Source organism: Bombus huntii, chromosome 18, assembly GCF_024542735.1.
Source record: "Bombus huntii isolate Logan2020A chromosome 18, iyBomHunt1.1, whole genome shotgun sequence".
Lineage (NCBI taxonomy): Eukaryota > Metazoa > Arthropoda > Insecta > Hymenoptera > Apidae > Bombus > Bombus huntii.
In genome coordinates, this window is record NC_066255.1 from 4840645 (window position 1) to 4859292 (window position 18648).

The window sequence follows — 18648 nt, forward strand, 5'->3', positions numbered from 1 at the left end:
AATCCTGAGGTAAAGAATATCGGACGTTCGACTAATGGGGCGAGAAATGTTCCGTTCTTTTGAGTCGGTATAGTGTATACCTGTTCTATTTCCCATTCTGAGTCAATTATCGTTGGAATTGAAATTTTAAAGAAGATCTTTTCGTTTTGGACAAACAGTGTGAGTGTAGAGACGTCTAAAATGTTTTGGAAATTATTTTCTTCTGGTGAAAATCCTTTATTCATAATGTGATTTCCTAAAGCTTTAGCGTATTGTTCTAAGAAAGTGTGATGATCCATGATCTGAGGGCTAATAATTCCTTGTTTTCCTAGTAAAACTAAATTGAGTATTTCATCGAGTTGAAAATTTAAATCCGACAAAGCACTTTCCATGGAAATAATCTTAATTACTAGAAGTTCCTGCTTCTTTACCTGATTTAATTCATTTTGTATATCTGCGTTTACTTTTTCAAATTGTTTTAGACTGTCAGTGTTTAAGATTTTCCTAATTAGAGCAGTTTGTTAGCTACAATGGTTTCTAATTCATTTCCTTCACTAAATAGTTTGTCAATATTCTGGCTTATTAATTGTAAATCGTCAGAATCTAAAGTTCCGAAAAGTGTTTTGCTAATTGAGCCTATAGCGTTTATTAATCCTCTCTTAAATCTAGAACGAGTTAATAATTTCAAATGTGTTTTTAGTGTTTTGACATTATTACATTTGTTGGTTAAGGAAAGTATCTCTGGTTCTGTTTGACATGAGGGGGTACAATGTTTTTGGGTCTCTGTTATATGTTCTCCTAATGTATCGATGTAGTTAAATATGTCGTTTACATCTATTCCTATGTACACGTTAACTTTTTCGTTATACAAGTAGCCTTTAGATATTTTCTCGTGAAAAATTGCGTTATTTTCGATCGGTATTAATTCCAATCCTAGCACGAGGGTTGTGCATGAGATGAGCGCCCTGAAAAGTATCGTTTAATTCTGTTACCATGTATTTTTTTAATTTGGTTATTGATTAGAATTTCGTAATAAGGAGTCATGGCCTTTTCGATGTAGTAAGAACCTAACCATTCGTCGTCCAATTTATCTGTTTTGTGATCATTATGTACAAGAACTGCGTCTCCCTCTTTAAATACCGTTTGTGTCTTAATGATTTTTCTTTGTTGATCTCTCATGTAGCGTTTTCTACTTTGTTCAAGTGTCCGTTTAGCTAGTGCTTTGTATTTGTCTAATTGTTTTTGCCACAGTGTAAACATTTCTTCGTATGTGTAGTTGGGAGTTCTGGATATTGAGGATGGGAGGTTAGTTTTTCGTCCAAAGGTTAGTTCAACAGGTGCAAAACCGGTTGCATCGTGTATTGCTGTGTTGTATCCTAAGCATACGAAGTTTAATACTTCGTCCCATTCTTTGTCTGAATCGTTTAAACTTGTTCTTATCATGTCTTTTACCGTTGCGTGTGTTCTTTCTAGAGATCCGTTAGATTGTGGGTGAAAGCTGGTTGTTCTTATATGTTTGATTTTAAATGCTTCTTCGAATTTCATCATGAGTTCGCTAATGAAGTTCTGTCCTTGGTCTGTATAGTTTTTGGCGCTGAGAAAATGTAGATATAATGATTCAATAGAGCATCTATTATGGATTCGGTTCTTTGTGTCTTGAGGGGTGTTAATATCAGGTATTTGGTCAAATCATCATGAATGGAGAGTATATATTGATTTCCTCGTTTAGTTTTTGGCATGGGACCAATTATGGCCATTGCTATCTTTTCGTTTTGTTCAGTGGGGGTTTGGGGTATTACAGTAATTTCTTTCGCGCGGATTCTGACAAGTTTCTGTTTTTGGCATGCTACACAATTTTTTATAAATTCCTCTACTTTTGAGAACAAATGTGGGATTTTAAATCGTTCTTTGATTTTTGCGTAGGTTTTCTGTATACCTAAGTGGCCTCAAACGTCGTTATGGTTTTCTTTTATAATCGCGTCAACTTGTTCGTCTGTTAGAATTTGAATCGGGTCGTATGCAAAAATTATTTCTTCTATCTTGTCGTTAACATACATCAAAAATGTTTTTATTCGCGCCTTTTCGATTTCATCGAAGCTGTTGTCTCCTATACCTAACTTTTTATATGTGGTAGCTATTTCTATGATTTTCTTTAAAGGTTTCTTTTTGTCGTAGGGCCCTAGAGTTTCTTTTGTTATTTGGAAGAAGGATTTTTCGTTGGGGACTATTTTTAATAGTTTAGAAAGCGTGTCAGTGTCTTGTTCCCATTTGTCATACTCGTCAAGGAGATGGTCTTCAGTCGTCAAATTGTTAATAGCTTGTCTGGAAAGTGCGTCAGCAGTCGTATTGTCTTTTCCTTTGTGGTATTGTATTTCGTAATCGTATTCTTCTAACTTTAATCTCCATCCGATTAATCGTGATGAGGGATCTTTGCAGTTTTTAAGCCAAGTTAAAGCTTGATGGTCGGTTCTTATGAGAAAATGTCTTCCTAACAAATATTGTCTCAAACGTTTTACTGCCCATACGATTGCAAGGAGTTCTTTTTCAGTGGTTGAGTAATTTCTTTCTGAAGGATTTAGTGTTCTGGAGATGTAGCAACAAGGCTGGTCATTTTGAGAAAGAACAGCGCCTATTCCTTCGTTAGAGGCGTCGGTTGTTAATGTAAATGTTTCATTAAAGTTGGGATATGTCAATACCGGGGCTTTGCAAAATGCGTCTTTGAGAGTTTGAAAGCTATCTTGTTGTTTATCTGTCCAATGAAAGAGTGTGTCTTTCTTTGTCAGGTCGGTTAAAGGTTTGGCTATCTTTGAAAAGTTACGTATGAATTTTCTATAATATCCTGCTAATCCTAAGAATGATTTTACACCGGTTGAGTTTTTGGGAATTTTGAATTCTTTGACTGCTTCTATTTTCTTTGGGTTTGGTTTTATTCCTTCGTGTGTGATAACGTGTCCGAGGTATTCTAATTCTGGTTTTAAGAATTCACATTTGTCTGGTTGAATCGTTAGTCCTAATTCTCTTAATCTTTGTAATACAATTGCAAGGTTGTCGTTATGTTGTTGAATCGTATTTCCGAATATTATGATGTCATCTAAATAAACGAAGCAATATTTATTTAATAACCCGCGAAGTGCTGTGTCCATCATGCGTTGGAATGTAGCTGGTGCGTTTTTTAATCCGAACGGCATTCGATTATATTGAAAATGTCCCGAGGAGTACTAAAAGCTGTATATTTTTTTGATGTTACGTCCATTGGTATCTGATGAAACCCTGAGGAGAGGTCTAGTGCGGAGAAGAATTTTGCGTTTCCTAACTGCGAGAGTATATCGTCAATATTTGGCAAAGGGTACGCGTCTTGATCAGTTAATTCATTTAATTTACGAAAATCTATCATTATGCGCCATTTTTGTTTTCCAGAGGCGTCCAATTTCTTAGGGACTACCCATACTGGACTATTGTACGGTGAGTCTGATTCTTCGATTATGTTTTTGTTTAACATTTCTTTGATTTGTCTTTCAATTTCTAATTTGTGTACCTCGGGTGGTCTGTAAGATTTTGTATTTATGATTTTGTTTTCTTTCAAAGTGATGATGTGCTTTGCTAAATTGGTGTATGGTAAAGTGTCTGTGTCCAGATTGAATACGTTAATATGGTGTAAGAGGATTTTTTCGATAGGAGTGCGGACAATTGTTTTCAATATCGCCCGTTCTAATTATGTTTCTGAATTTTTGAATTTGTTTGAGATCAACTTCATTGGAGAGGTCGTTAGAAATTGGTATTGGTTGCTCACCAGTATTGCAGAAGCATACTTGCGTCGGTTTCTTGTCCAGATAAATTGTTTCGACTTTGGTTTGTCCTGGGGAAATTACCTGTGGTGGCTGAAATGAGAATACATGATCGTTGAGTTGAATTTGGTCATTTGTAATTTTATATTGATAGTTTTCTAGCATTGGCAACCCTATGATTCCGTCTTCGATTAGTGGGAAGTCGTCAGGTACTATGTAGAATTTGTTTTTTTTTTTGTCACAGATTCTAAGGTAAACGTATTCGTCTGTCTCGTATTTGTCATTGCCCATAAAAAATGTTTTCTTGTCGTCTTTTAATGGGGTGGAAATGATTCTTGAACGTTTGACTATGTTTATTCCGGCACCAGTATCTATTAAATATCGCTTTAGTCCAAGTTTTGATCCGATGGTTATTGTGAGGAGTCTTCCAGTGATGGCGTTAATTCGTATCGTTGGTCCTCTTCCACTTCTTCCTCGAGATTCATTTCCTTTTCGTCTGTCATTATATGGTAATTTCTTGGTGGTGGTAAGTTTCTCTGGCTGGCTGGCGGAAAATTTCGCTGTTGGGTACAACCGTTGGATAAATGTCCCGTTTGATTACATTTGAAACATATGGGCGGTGGTCGTTCCATTATCGTTTTTCTTTCCGTAGGTAGATTTATTGGCTTTGATAGTGCTGCGGTGTCGAGTGTGATGTTTTTTCTTGCATTGGGTGTTTCTTGAAATCGGGGATTGGATCTTGCAATTTGTTGATTCGTTGCTTTTCCTCTTACTATATTTTTGTTACGTTCTCCTATAAGTAACTCCGCCTCGAAAGCTGTGTCTTGTGCTTCCTGGAGATTCTTTGGTCTTGTAGCCGATGTGCGTATTTCTATTTCGGGTTTCAGGTTTAGGACAAAGATTTTGGTGGCTCGTTCGGTTTCAAGATCTATGGCAACTGCTCGTCATATTTGATCACGAATTTCATGTTGAAGTGCGTATATTAGTTCATTGAGGTTGTGTCGAAACCTCTTCACATAACTGTGTACTGATTCATTAAAGTTCTGTCGTGTACGTTGCAATTTATCGCGGGCTCCATTAAATGTAATGCTTACGGACACAAATTTTCTGAGGCTTTCGAACAGATCTTCATAACTCTCGATTTCCATATGGCGAATACTGAATTCCGCTTCTCCGATGATACTTTGTGTCAAAATTAAGCGTAATAATGCGTGTTTTTCACGACACTCGGCTCGAGCTTCTGTTACCCGTTTAATAAATCCTTCTACTCCAGTATCATCTTGTCCATTGAGTGTAGGAATGAAGTCTAGACAGGTTTTTGCATTGTACACGGAATTGTCATAACTTAACGCGTCTTCTTCACTGTCTACATTGTTTCATTGGGTTTTACTTCGGTCTTTTTTTGAACAGGTGGTCGCTTTTTCTGAACAGTGCTGGTACTAGCGTCTTCGGTAAAAATGGAATTGAACTCAGACGTGGTAACTGACTGAACTCTTAATTGTACTTCAGCGATATTCTTACCTAAGAGTTCGACTTCTTTAATGCGTTGTTGACTTTCATTGTGTAGTTGTCTACGCAAGTCATGTATAGCGTCTAGTATGGTCCGAAGATCCACACCTGTAGCCATAGAGCTAACAACAGATGTGTCTTCCGATTTCTTGCACATAGTGGTTTTTATACTGTCGTCGGAGTCTGTACTATTGAAACTGTCGCGACGAGTACGATAGTGTTTAAAAGAATCCAGTTTTTCTTTTTACCTGGGTATTCTTCTTATCGTGAATGTTGCCCTGACCACTTTCAGTTTTGGTGATGACCGTAGTCCGCCTTCCGTGGAAGTCGTTTTCACGCAAAGTGAGTAGATCTATGAAGAGGTCCGTTTGATCCTTCAATCTTCAGTGATGTGCGTACGCCGAAATCGTAATTTCGTTTACACTGAACCGAATGGATCCTGGAAGGATCGCCAAAAATGTCCCGTAATAATAGAACGAAGTTTTATAAATAGGAGAATGAGCAAAATCTCATTTGTATGCTTTATTAACTGCAGGTTACAAACTGAGGGGTTTTTATTTCCTTATTATGTCTCATATCTTATGAGTAGGGGTCAGGCTATTGTCTTTTCTCTTAGTTATCACAATGCTATGTGTTATCGATATATCCGATGTCAGCGGAATGCCTGCGTCTTGGGTGGTCATTACACCTGTCTCCTGGGTGGGCGTTACAGTGGCGTGGTTGAGGTTACGTCCCTAAAGACGGCAGCCTGGGGCACGCAGATTGCGATTGCCGTAGTACCCGCTATGTATATCGCGAGCAAGGAGGGGAGATTAAAAGTAAAAAGAGGCCTTACAATTGCCACTACGCGGGTCCGTCCCAAGGTAATCAGATGCTACAGGTGCCATAAGATGGGGCACATGGCAAATAGCTGTTCGTTCAGTCCTGGCAAAGAGCGTTGCCGGAAATACGACGAGATGGGGCACTCAATTACGAAATGTGGTAACGACTCGAAATGCACGCTATGTAGCAGGGGGTCCGAGGTACGGACTAATCACGTTATGGGGAGACAATTAGACAGAGACAGTTAGGGGGAGAGAACCCTGAAAGTAGAGCAGATAAATTTGAATAGGGACAGGCTTGCCCAGGACCTGATGCAGCAGCATGCCTAGGAGCGGCGCGTCGATGTGGTTATTATATTGGAACCGAATCTTGAACTCCCCTTTTGGTACAATGATACGAAGGGGGATGCGTCTCTTTGGGCAACCAGATTCAGTGACCTCCGCCCCGGCGAAGATATGTTGATCGAAGAGGAGGGGTATGTCGGAATAAAGATAGATGAAGTGTACTGCGGGAGTGGTTACTATTCGCCAAACGTTGGAATAAACAGCTTTGACCAATACGTTGAGAGGTTCGACATATCCATCGGGACAGCTGCGAGGAGATGCAAAGAAGTGATCGTTGCGGGTGACTTCAATGCGAAATCCAAGGCATGGGGTGGCGCTATGACGGACAGAAGGGCAGATGCTGTCAGAGGTACTAGACAAGAACCACCTTGCTCCTACTGGAACCCGGATAGGCTCCACATTTCGGAGAGGCTCGAGGAGAACCTTCCTGGATATAATGAGTATGAGCTGTAAGCTCCTTGAGAGGCATAAGCGTTCTGGGGTCCTTGAAGTCTGTAGTGCATCGGATCACAGATACGTTTGCAAGAGTTCAAAGGAAGGGCTAGGTCTAAAAGCAATGGACTTTTTAAATATTCGACGAAGGAGATTGTACCTAAGACGTTTCTAAGAAGTTTTGACGATATAAAAAATAAATCATTGGAAGCACAGTTGGGGGAGATGACAAAACAGGATGATTACCTGCAGTGGATTATCAAAGAACCTTGTGAGGCTTCACTCAAGAAAGTATTCCCCCTAAGGAGAGTAGAAACCCGAATTATTGATGGAACGATGAGATTGCGCGGCTCCGGGGAGAGAACCCGAGAAGAAGAGAAGATTAACTCAGAGATCGAGGTGTAGAAAGCTGGGAGCCGATTATAGGAAGAGCAAGAGAATGAGCTCAGGTTAGCTATCTATTCGAGTAAGAGGCTGGCCTGGAAGGAGTTCACAGCTACCCTCGACCATGATCCGTGGGGCTTGTCGTATAAAAGAGTCATAGTCAGGCTTAGAAGGAGCAAGCAGAATGTGAGCCTGGGCTGGGAGCAGGCTGAAAACATTATCGGTAAACACTTCTTAATCGAGGATATGAGCGTCGCGAATGAGAACGTAACAGAGGATGATGGCGGTGGGACCCCCGGAGCGGGTGATGTGGTCCAAATGGACGAGCTAAGAGCAGCGGTTGGCCGGCTGAATGTTAACAAGGCCGTTGGTATCGATGGGGTTCCGGGATCAGTCATTAAACTGATATTCGAGCATCGAGCACAGGAACTGCTCACCATGGTGAATTCTATCTACGAGACGGGACGAGTTCCAGCGAAATGGAAAGTGGCCCGGCTGATCTTGCTAAACAAACCGGGGGAAGGATCCCAGGTTGGTCTCGTCGTACCAACCAATAAGTATCTTATCGGCGATGAACAAGGTTTGGGAAAACACGTTCAAGTAGGCCATTGAGAAGGAACTGGGATTGGACCCGTTCTAACGAAATCAATTTTGGTTCCGCAAGAGGAACAGTACCATCCGTGCCATCTCGCAGGTTTGCAAGTTCGCCGATTCTTGCAGAAAGAAGGGCATTGTTTGCATCATGATGTGCATCGATGTTAAAAACGCGTTCAATTCTATGCGGTGGAAGATAATCCTGAAAGAGGTGAAGTGTAGGAGTCCCCCTCCCCCCAATTTGACTCGTGAAGTACCTCAAGGACCGTTTCGTAGTTCTCGACAACCCGAGTGGTCTTATCGTGAAACAAATTTTTTCTGGTGTTCCAGAGGGCTCTGTAGTAGGCCCGCTTCTGTGGAACCTAGTTTACGATGGTCTGTTGACCAGATTTGACAATCGAGTGAATTTAGAGCTTTTGCGTTTGCGGACGACCTTGCTATCTTGGTGGGTCTGAAGAAGAAGGAAAGTGTGGTGGTCAACTTGAATCTCCACATGAAGACGATCCTAAAATGGTGTGAAGATTCGGATCTCCAAATAGCAAAGAAGTTTCAAAGAATTTTAACATAACTTTGACAGAAGAGGTAGTTATCACATGCGAAAGGGTTGAATACATAGGCGTGGTGTCGGACTCCGAAAGGAAATTCAGTGACCACATCGACGCAGTTTGTACTAGAGCAGACGCGATTGTAGGCGCCATCAGAGGGCTCCTGCCGAATGTGAACGGCCCCTCTAACGCCTGTAGGAAGTTGTACTATCGGGTCAGTCATGCTGTATGCCTCCCCGGTCTGAGTGGATGCACTTAGCAAGGTCAAGACAGTAGGAAAACTCTGCAGGACACAGAGTAAGGCTTTGATAAGTACCTCTACGGCCTACAGGACGGTTTCGCATGCGGCGTTGTGCATGTTGACGGGGACCATGCCCATTCATATCAGAGCGCGGTGGCGAGGGAGAATTTACGAGGTTAGGAAGAAACTAGCTCAGCCAGACCTCGGCAAACCAGAAGTGCTCTTGAATCAGCTCCATCTTTACGGAGAGGAGGCGGTGGACGAGTGGAGAAGTGAGTAGACCAGGTACAACGCGAACAATTAGACAAATAGGTTGATTGAGGATGCAGCCACCTTCCGGAAGAGGAAGAGAAATATCGATCACTATACCATGCAGCTGTTGGCTGTACATGGTATCTTCAACACGTATAGGGTTAGGATTAACAAGGAAACCGTTGACAAATGTTGGGATTGCGATGCGTGTCCAGATGTTGCTGAGCACGACTTACTGAGGTGTCCAAGATGGGTAGTCCAATGTACCACTCTGGAGAATGTTGTTGTCGACACGTTTACAGTGAATAATATAATCGCATTGGTGTCGGTCGACGACAATATCTGGGGGCCCTTCCAGAGCTTCTACGGGACAGTGATGAAGGCGAGACAGACACAAGAAAGGGCCCAAGGCGGAGCTACTAGAAGATGGGAAAGATGATGTTTGACTATCTCCGAGGAAATGGAGGCATTTGATAGATAAGGAGTAGACGCGTTGAATGGGGTTTCGCCGAAGTAATGTTTATTTGACAGTGGCGACGTAACCCTACGCTCGAAGAAGAATTGGAAGAGGAGGGGTATTTAGTGGGTATGGCACTGCCATCAGCCGAGTCCTACATAACCCGGCGACGCGGGTTGTCAGCTGTGCGTAATGCATTTTCCCCTCCTCGCGAAAAAAAGGTTCCCAAATTATGAATGATTGAACAATGAATTAACAAAATAATAGAAATTTTTAGGCTTATTAGATGTATTAGCAACAGTAAGAGTGGATTGTAAGATTAGTAATTAGGTTATATATTATGAAGCTATTTACTTATTACTATTTACTTATTTACTATATTAGATGAATAATTGTGTACACTAACAGTTATTCCGAAGGTACAGTCCAAACGGACATTGACACTTCCTTAACGCACGAAACGTAACGATAAATAAACTCCGGGCAAAATAATGTCGCCGTATGTGCAACCCCCGATCAAAGACGAATTCGAATTTTCCGACTCTCGCCCAACCAGTATAAATAAGAGGAAGCAGTCGCGAGCGAGTCAGTTATTATTCGAGTTTCACGAGTTATTAACGGTAATTAACGGAGTTATACGAGTTATAGAGTCATTTGCAAGCAATCATACACTGACTTTGCGAATACGTTTGTACGCGTCTCTCGAGAGTACGTATATTTATATTTAAATTTATATTTGTCGGAGATAAGAGGACACCGGCGCCTTACCTCTGAAACCTCAGGAAAATCCATAACATTGTAATTAAAATCTACAGTTGTAATTAAACGATTTGCCGTCATTGTACCCAATTGTATTTGTTTGAGATTTGTGACAATGAGCTTGGGCTCAAGGCGACAATCAGTCGCCGAACGTAGCCGCGGTCAACGGGACGAACCCTCCGTCTAACAAAGGCATTGAGTAATTTTATAGCTCTCCTTTCACTCGGTGTCAGTGAAACCGCGTCGATGAAATGATTGTCAGTAATTTAAAGATAACCCAATTTATTGATCTGTCTCCCCTTCATGGCGTTGTACGTCTCTCTATAAAACATATTCTACCTCGGAGGGCTGAAAAATTTAACTTGGTCTCACTGGACTGGACTGTAAGTAAGAAAATTGAAATGCAAAATCCACGTGTGAGCGCAACGGTTTAGATGGAAAGTTCGATAGGACAATTATGTATATTAGCCTGAAAGAAAGCTCGTGGCTTCGCACGCAACACGTAATTTCCCTCGCTGAAATAATCCTATTACAACGATACGATTTAAAATTTTCCTTAACAGACCTCGCAATGTAATTCTTCATCTACAATTTTTTATTCGGCCTAAAACAAGAGACTTTCGAAGCCTTATAGAGTCTCGCGAATCTAAAAGTCAGGTTTCAACGTATTTTCGCGTCTTATTCTATAATACCGAAGACATTAAAGATGTTAACGATTATTGTCTCACTATGTACGTACATCAAACGAGTACTTACGTAAGAGACGAATGGAAATGGAAACAGCCGAGAATAATTGAAGATAATTTGAATACGTTCCAGGCTATAATACAATTACTCGTGAACCGTAATTGATTCGCAGAAGGGAATTGCTGCTTCTCACGACTAGCAAAGTGTTTCGCAAAAAAAAAAAAAAGAAAAATGGTATCGGAAGGATAGAAAAAAAGCGGTGGCCTACATCAAGCAATCTTCATGCCGATAATGCATTTATTATTCAGTTCGTTCATTTTCTATCGCGTAACAGACACTGGGATAACTGACAGAACGAGCGTATAAATCTTGCATCTCTCGACCTGACTTCTCCCGATGGAAAAATATTTACTGGTCTGGAATCGTGCATCGCTAATTAGTAAAAAAGTAATAAGCAAGAAAGCAATTATACTACCGGATTGGTATTTCTATTTTATTGGAGATTAATTAACCTGAGTAAACCAACAAAAACTTATCGAAAATCAATCGAAATTAAATCACCTTTTCAAACAGGCTATAAATAGCCAACTAATATTTGCAGTAATAAACTTCACTTTCGAATAAAGTATACGCTCTATAAATTGTAAATTGATAATTTCGTTATTATATCATTTTTCTTAGTCTAAACTGAATTCAGTGAAAAGAGCTTTCAATTGAATTACACACTTCATTAGTTTATGAATTATATTCGTTACCATACGTACAAAAGAAGGGTGACTGGTTTAAAAATTCAAAGGGTAGAACCTCCAAGCTCACGATTGGAAACAGATTCAGTTCAATGGTTTAATTTGCCATTTAATTGAATTCTCTGGCAATTTCAGCGAACTGTGGGCTTTAGAAGTGTCCAGCATTCAAAGGCAAGACCTCCTCCATCTTTCTCTTTCTTTCAGTTCCAACCTCAAGTAATTGACCTGTTAATTCGACGCTATATTTACATGCTCGCAAGGGATTCAGACGACTTCATTGCGTTAAATTCGCAATTTAGCAAACACGAATGTCTCAATCAATTTGTAGTTCGAAACAAATAAAAGATAATCAATTTTTCAAAATAACAATCGATATGTTCAATGCATTTGTCGATGCATTTGATCGTTATGTTCATTTAGCATTTTTATAATAAAAGCGTAGAACACATGTACATACACATAATATTCCATGAAATGATTTATACAGAGTCTATTATGAGTCTCGTTTTATCATATTATAAAAGAATGAATTTTTCCCAATAAATGTAACTTCATACAAAATCTCGTTTAAAAAATTCAGTTTTTATTCTCATCAAATTAATTTAATATCGGAATATGTCATTTTAGTCGTTATAAAAATTTTATGTCAAAAAGCGTTCACAGATACATATATAAATAAATGTCCAATCCTATGCATTTATTTAAGCTGAAATCTGAACTTAAATATTTATTAACAATATTCTGACGAATATGTAATGAAAGATAAAAGCAGCTTTATTTTTTTTATAGGATGGCTCATGCTTTTTATTCATTTTATGTTTTTCGTTGTCAGCGCGTAACTACCTATCAGCCGCATGAATGCCAGGTTTTACTACTCAGAAGCGAAGAAGCACAGATGCAAATATACGTTACCTTGCATGGAAAGACGTTAGATACATATAAAAGTCATAACGTAGCTATTTACACATGGGGAATATTTATTTTTGTATGAAATATTTTTGCTTCTGAATTCTCATTATAAATGTACGTCCATTTCCTACGTTAAAGTACGTCTCTGCTTTGAAAACCTTCATTTAAATATAACGGTTAACAAAATATTATTAGAGAAATATTAAAACGAGACGCTAAAAGAACATTTTAATAAAGTACAAATGATTATTTGTTCTTTGTTAAATTGCACTACTGTAACTCTAATTTTATTAAATTCAAAATGAATCATTTATAAACTGAACCGGAATATAAAATTTTATTCCGCAAAAATCATAAAGTTGAAAGTTAGGAACGAATAACAAATGAATAACCTAGTTTCATTAAAAGGCACGTGTACGCCAATCCGCGTAATAACTTTGACACTCCAATTATTATAAAATATGTATCTTTGAGGGATTTTTTTGCGAGAATGCAAAATACTTTTCATACGTGCAACTGAATAAATGGGACGTGATTTTCAATATTTCTTTTTGTAGAATTTATAACAAAGTAACTTTTTCACAAATGTTTTCGCTAACATTTTTACTACGTAAATGTCTTCTTTTGTAATTAATAATTTCAACATTTCTCTGAACTTTCTTCGTTGCGATAAAAAAAATATACAAAGCTTATGACGTGCTTGTTTAAAAATATTTATACGGAACAAGACTTTGAATTTGTCAGACCAATCGTCCTAACGAACGAATAAATTAAACGACTCGTAACAAAAAATTATTCCTGTCCATGTTTCTCTTTGTAAAAGTAATTCAAGGCAAGTTAGATGAATCGCTGTGTACCCTATTCGCGTAGCATGTGCTTTAACGACCAGCGTGCAAGCGTTAACGGTGTGCTTTAGTTTCTCTCTGGTTGTGTTAAGTGTTTAAGTAATGAGCATATACTCACTACGGATGGTTTGCATGAGATCACCTGGCACCACTTCGGCTTCGAATTATAGCAGACGCAGAAACTGCAAACCGAAGGTCCCGACTCAAACGTAAGATTATGTCGAATGGTTTCTCCTTGAAAGTCAGCACAGCTGTTGTTTATAGCATCTGAAAACGATTCTCAGCTTGAATATCTTTGCTATTCGACGGTCGTACGCGCAGTTACGTTAACCGTTTCAACGCCACTCAGCGTGATCATGCTGTACGCGTAGTGTGGTGAACTGTGTCGCGATGTTTGATTACGATTGTCAATTCACAACGCGCTCGGTTCCTAACGTAGCTTGCCGCTAGTCTATCAGAGTTTCCTCCCGTAATTACTTTTCTTTCAAATAATCGTAAACCAAATAAAGAAAAAACTAATGTATAAATTACCTCTTGAATTGGAAAACCAATTACAGAACGTCACACAAACAAAAGGTAAAGCACGAATATTTGGCAACCTTTTGACTATTTAGTGTAACGTTTCTGATATAGCTGATGAAGTGAAGCGTGAACGCGTTGAACGGTATGTTTCGACAAAAAAAAAAGAGCAGTGCAATCGAGTTGATCGGCACTTCTCGTAAATAAATAAACGAAGCGCTATTGCGCTTCATGGTACAATCCGATACGGATTTTTAAAACATCCCTGATACTGAAACGGCTAATAGCGTTACGAAAACGATCATGCCAGGAAATTTTTGTTCGGATCCGCAACGGATCCGCATTGCGGCTGCCACGATGCTTCTACGTAGCATTGATGCTTCATCGATGAAGCACGATTGAAATTGGATATTCGATTTCTTACTGGGGAGAGAGTTTTCATATCGTGTTTACTGTTTCACTTCGCAAGTGTGCTTTACAGTATACGTTAGAACTTGAAATCGAGCTATTTGAGTTAAAGTCGCTTGAAGCTTGAAATGACGTTTAAAGGATATAAGAATAATAGAAGGCTAAAATTCAAAAGTGTATATACGTACATATACATTTCAATAAAAATAGCAGATAATCTCAAGTAAAAAAAATAGATTCGCGCTAGTAAAATAGTTTCAAAATACTTGTGAAAAGTCAAACGACTTGACTAATTAAAAATGGATGTAAGAGCTTAAAGGACAAAGGCGTATAAGAGTATCAATTAAGTAACAAATTCACAGTGACAAAGAGGTTTCCAGTCGATCGAATTCAAATAAATCGGCTAATTTGAACGAAACTTTAGATGCACGAGAAGCGACACTCGTCCTCAAGGACTACGAAAGTTCTACTGGGATGAATGAAAACTTTTGTCTGACCCGGTGTGTACACACAAGATGCGCGAATCTCGAGTACAGCTTGCATTAATTAAAGTAATTGGTTGGTTTGATCAAATTAATCGGTTTAAGCAAATCACTTTGAGTCCAATTACCGGATGTCATCGATGCTACGTTGAAATGGCGAAGACCATCCAAGTAACTGATGTCCTCTGTAATTATTTGTTAATCATGCGCGGAATCAGAACGATTCGACCTCGTTCCAAAGCAAATCGTTACTAGAGTAGAGACGGGAATTAATAATTCGTGTCAATTGTTCGATCGTGTTCACAAATTCAAATGCGGTTGAGTGGCGGAAACCATTTATAACACGTCCCATACAGCGTAGATCGCATACACGTCTTAGGATGTATTTTTGGTACTTATATATACTCTATATATATTCTTACTCTATATATACTTATATGTACTCTATATATATTCTCTATCTTAGATATACCATAAAATATTTCGTGAAATCGCGTATTCGTGTCTAATGTCAGAGATTCTCTTTCCATAAGTCTGCGTTTTCTATATTATCTTTCTTCCTTATCAGTAGGCATTCTCACAATTTGTGATTAATACTGCTCGTACAGGAATGTTAGGTTTTTGACGTTGTAAAATTTCACGTGAAATAATAATGCCTATATATTGATTAATTTATCAATTAATTAAATCCGTGTATATCAAGTTTTCTATAATTTAGTACTTTCGTGTAACAACAGAAATTTGATGCAATATAAAACTTGATTAAAACAGCGATTCATTAGGAAACGAGAATAATGATGCAAATATTTTTTGTAGCCATTATATAGGATTTCGATCGCATAATTAATCAGTATCGACTTACCAGTCTTTAACGGAAGAATAGAAAGAAGGGTAGGCGGTACACAGACCGCAATTATCATCATTTTCATGTAGACTGTCAAAATGCCGTACATCTTCGTTAGTCGTCAGAAGTAGCGATGAGAAGCGTAAAAGAAGTGCACTAGCCAGAAGTATCTGCGACAGGAATCAGAATACACTCGTTTTCGCATGGTTGGATCAATTTCGCGTGGGACTAACCTGATTGAATCTAACGCGGGATAATTGTGTTAGGGAAGTGATACATTTACGCTGTACATGAGAGTGTGTGTGTAAGGGCCACAGGGCGTCAAGGTCTTAGTGGAGACAAAAGACTGTTGCCAGATGTTAGAAGAATCTAGGATAGTCGGTTGGCGACAAGCGTGCGTGCAAGACGTTCTTCAGAGTGTAATATAGATGTATAACTGTTGTGTGGGAAATATAGTCAATTATTTGTATTCCCAAATCCTCGAATTTCCTTAACATGGTAGCAGAGCGTGGTTACTAGTTTTGCAAGATATTTAGTGCGTGGTTACGATCTTGCGAGTGAGTTTTCAGTAAAGAAAAAAAAACTTTCAGAGGAACAAAATATACTTCGAGCACGTAGGAACGCTTGAGTAAGAAAAGAAAAAAAATGAAGAATCAATTAAAATGGAGAGATCGGAAATCATGATACCTATATTCGATGGTGAGGATTATGGAATGTGGAAGCAAAGAATCACGATGTTTCTCAAATATAAGGAATGCGAGGTTGTTACAACTAGAATGAAGAACGAAAGAGACGACGAAGACTGGGACAAAAAGGATTTGAAGGCGATAAATATAATTTATAGTGCAATATCGAACAGACAATTGGAGTATGTTAGGGAAGGAAAAACGGCGTATGATATAATAAAAAGGTTCGATGAAATGTACTTGAAAGAGTCGACGGCACTGCAGATCGTATGCAGAAGGAGATTGGAAAACATAAGACTGGAGAACTACAGTGATTCAGCATCATTCTTTAACGATTTCGAAAAATTAATAAATGAATTAAAAAGTGCGGGCGCACAAGTAAGTGAGAGGGAAAAGCTGAATTACATGCTGAATACGTTACCCGAAGAATACAGCTACATAGCGGACATAATAGACGCACTGAAAGAAGAGAATCAAACGGTAACGTATGTGAAAAATAAAATAGAAATAGCAGAGAAGAAAAATAAATCCAATCGAGGAGAAAGGCAAACCAACGCCTTTTCTACAAAAAAGGAAGGCTGCTTCAGATGTGGAAGATTAGGACACTTTGCGAGAGAGTGTCAAAATGGCGTCCAAGCGGGAAGCAGTAACGGCTATTGGCATGGGCCAACACGTGGTCGAAACAGAGGAAGAGAGAACAAAGGCAATACGAGCAGAGGACGTGGAAACTTTCATCGTCAATGAAGAACCGGCACGGGCGAGCATGGAAACTCAAGAGCAGGCATATGGACAGCAACGGCGCACACAGCAAACAGCAGTGAGACGAATGAAAGAAGTAAGAACGAAATAGTGTGCCTATTAGATAGCGGTTGTACCGATCACATAATTAATAATATAAATTATTTCGATAAATCTATCGACCTAAAAGAACCGGTAAATATATATTTAGGCGATAATAGACCGATAAAAGCGACAAAAGTTGGGGATGTTATAAGTTATTTTGAAGCATTCGGAAAACAAAATGAAATAAATATGAGGAAAGTATTTTACGCGAAAGAAATGTCCGCAAATTTGATTAGTCTAGGTAAACTAACAGACAATAAGAATACGGTTATTTCCAAAGGAAATATTGCGAAAGTAATAGATGAGGATAATAAACTTACAGCTGTAGCGTTCAAAGAGAATGGGACATATAGAATAAAAAGTATATTGAAAGGGAAGAAGCACTTAATAAACAGCGCCGAACGTAGTGGTATGAGTAAAAAGGAAAGATGGCATAGGATGCTAGGACACGTAAATTTTAAATATTTAGAGATTTTGGGTAAAGAGCAGCTAGTGACTGGCATACCGAATGAATTTGAAAAGGAACTTTTGAAATGTAGGGTGTGTATAGAAAGCAAAATGCATAACTTACCTTTCAAAAATAATCGAACTAAGGCTAGGGAAATAATGGAAATTATTCATACGGACGTATGTGGTCCCTTTAAGACTACCGGATTCAATGGAGAAAAATATTTCATTTCATTTATCGATGATTATAGTAAAATAGCTAGGATCTATTGTATAAAATCAAAAGATGAGGTCTTTGATTCTTTCGTACAGTTCGTAAATGAAGCCGAAAATTTAACGGGCAAGAGGTTAAAAATATTAAGATGCGATAATGGTAAAGAATATTTAAATAATCGAATTTATAAATTTGCTAGGGATAAAGGTATAAGAATAAATAATTGCCCAACATACGTACATGAATTAAACGGGACAGCGGAAAGGTACAATAGAACTAATTCATATCATGCATAAAATAATAACAAATAGCAAGTACAAGCAATAATAAATTAATAGGGAAAATAAGAAAGGTTAATAAACACAGAAATGGGTTAGAAATTACAATGTCAATCTAACAAATAAAATTTAATCACTAATAAGGAAACTAATTCATATCATACACAAAATAATAACAAATAGCAAGTACATGCAATAATAAATTAATAGGGAAAATAAGAAAAGTCAATAAATACAGAAATAGGTTAGAAATTAATCAAGATAGACTAACTAAATATTAACAACAAGACATGACTGAACTCGGTGCAGAGGAATAAAGTTATGCTACACGAAAATAACTGGTAACACAATACACAAAACATTAACTAAATTAAACAAGACTTACATAAATGCAAGTCACGTATAATCAAAACAATGACTATTGAAATTCGGTGACAATACAATCCATGCTATCACATTAAAGTAGCACACGGTATTGACACAGACAATATCATGAAATACAAAACAATATTACAAAAACACTACTAAATAAAATTATAATGATTAACAATTAATTAGCTATTTCAATAACACGTTACTGTTGACATTAAACCAACGCCATACCAAAGAGACACGCGAGCGGCCATGTTGAAAAATT

General features: G+C 38.3%; 1 protein-coding gene across 14 annotated transcripts in view; it reads right to left on the minus strand.

The window, feature by feature from the left end:
* Positions 1–18648, minus strand: part of LOC126875500 (uncharacterized) — a 555738-nt gene that overhangs the window by 62478 nt on the left and 474612 nt on the right. The window lies entirely within an intron of this gene.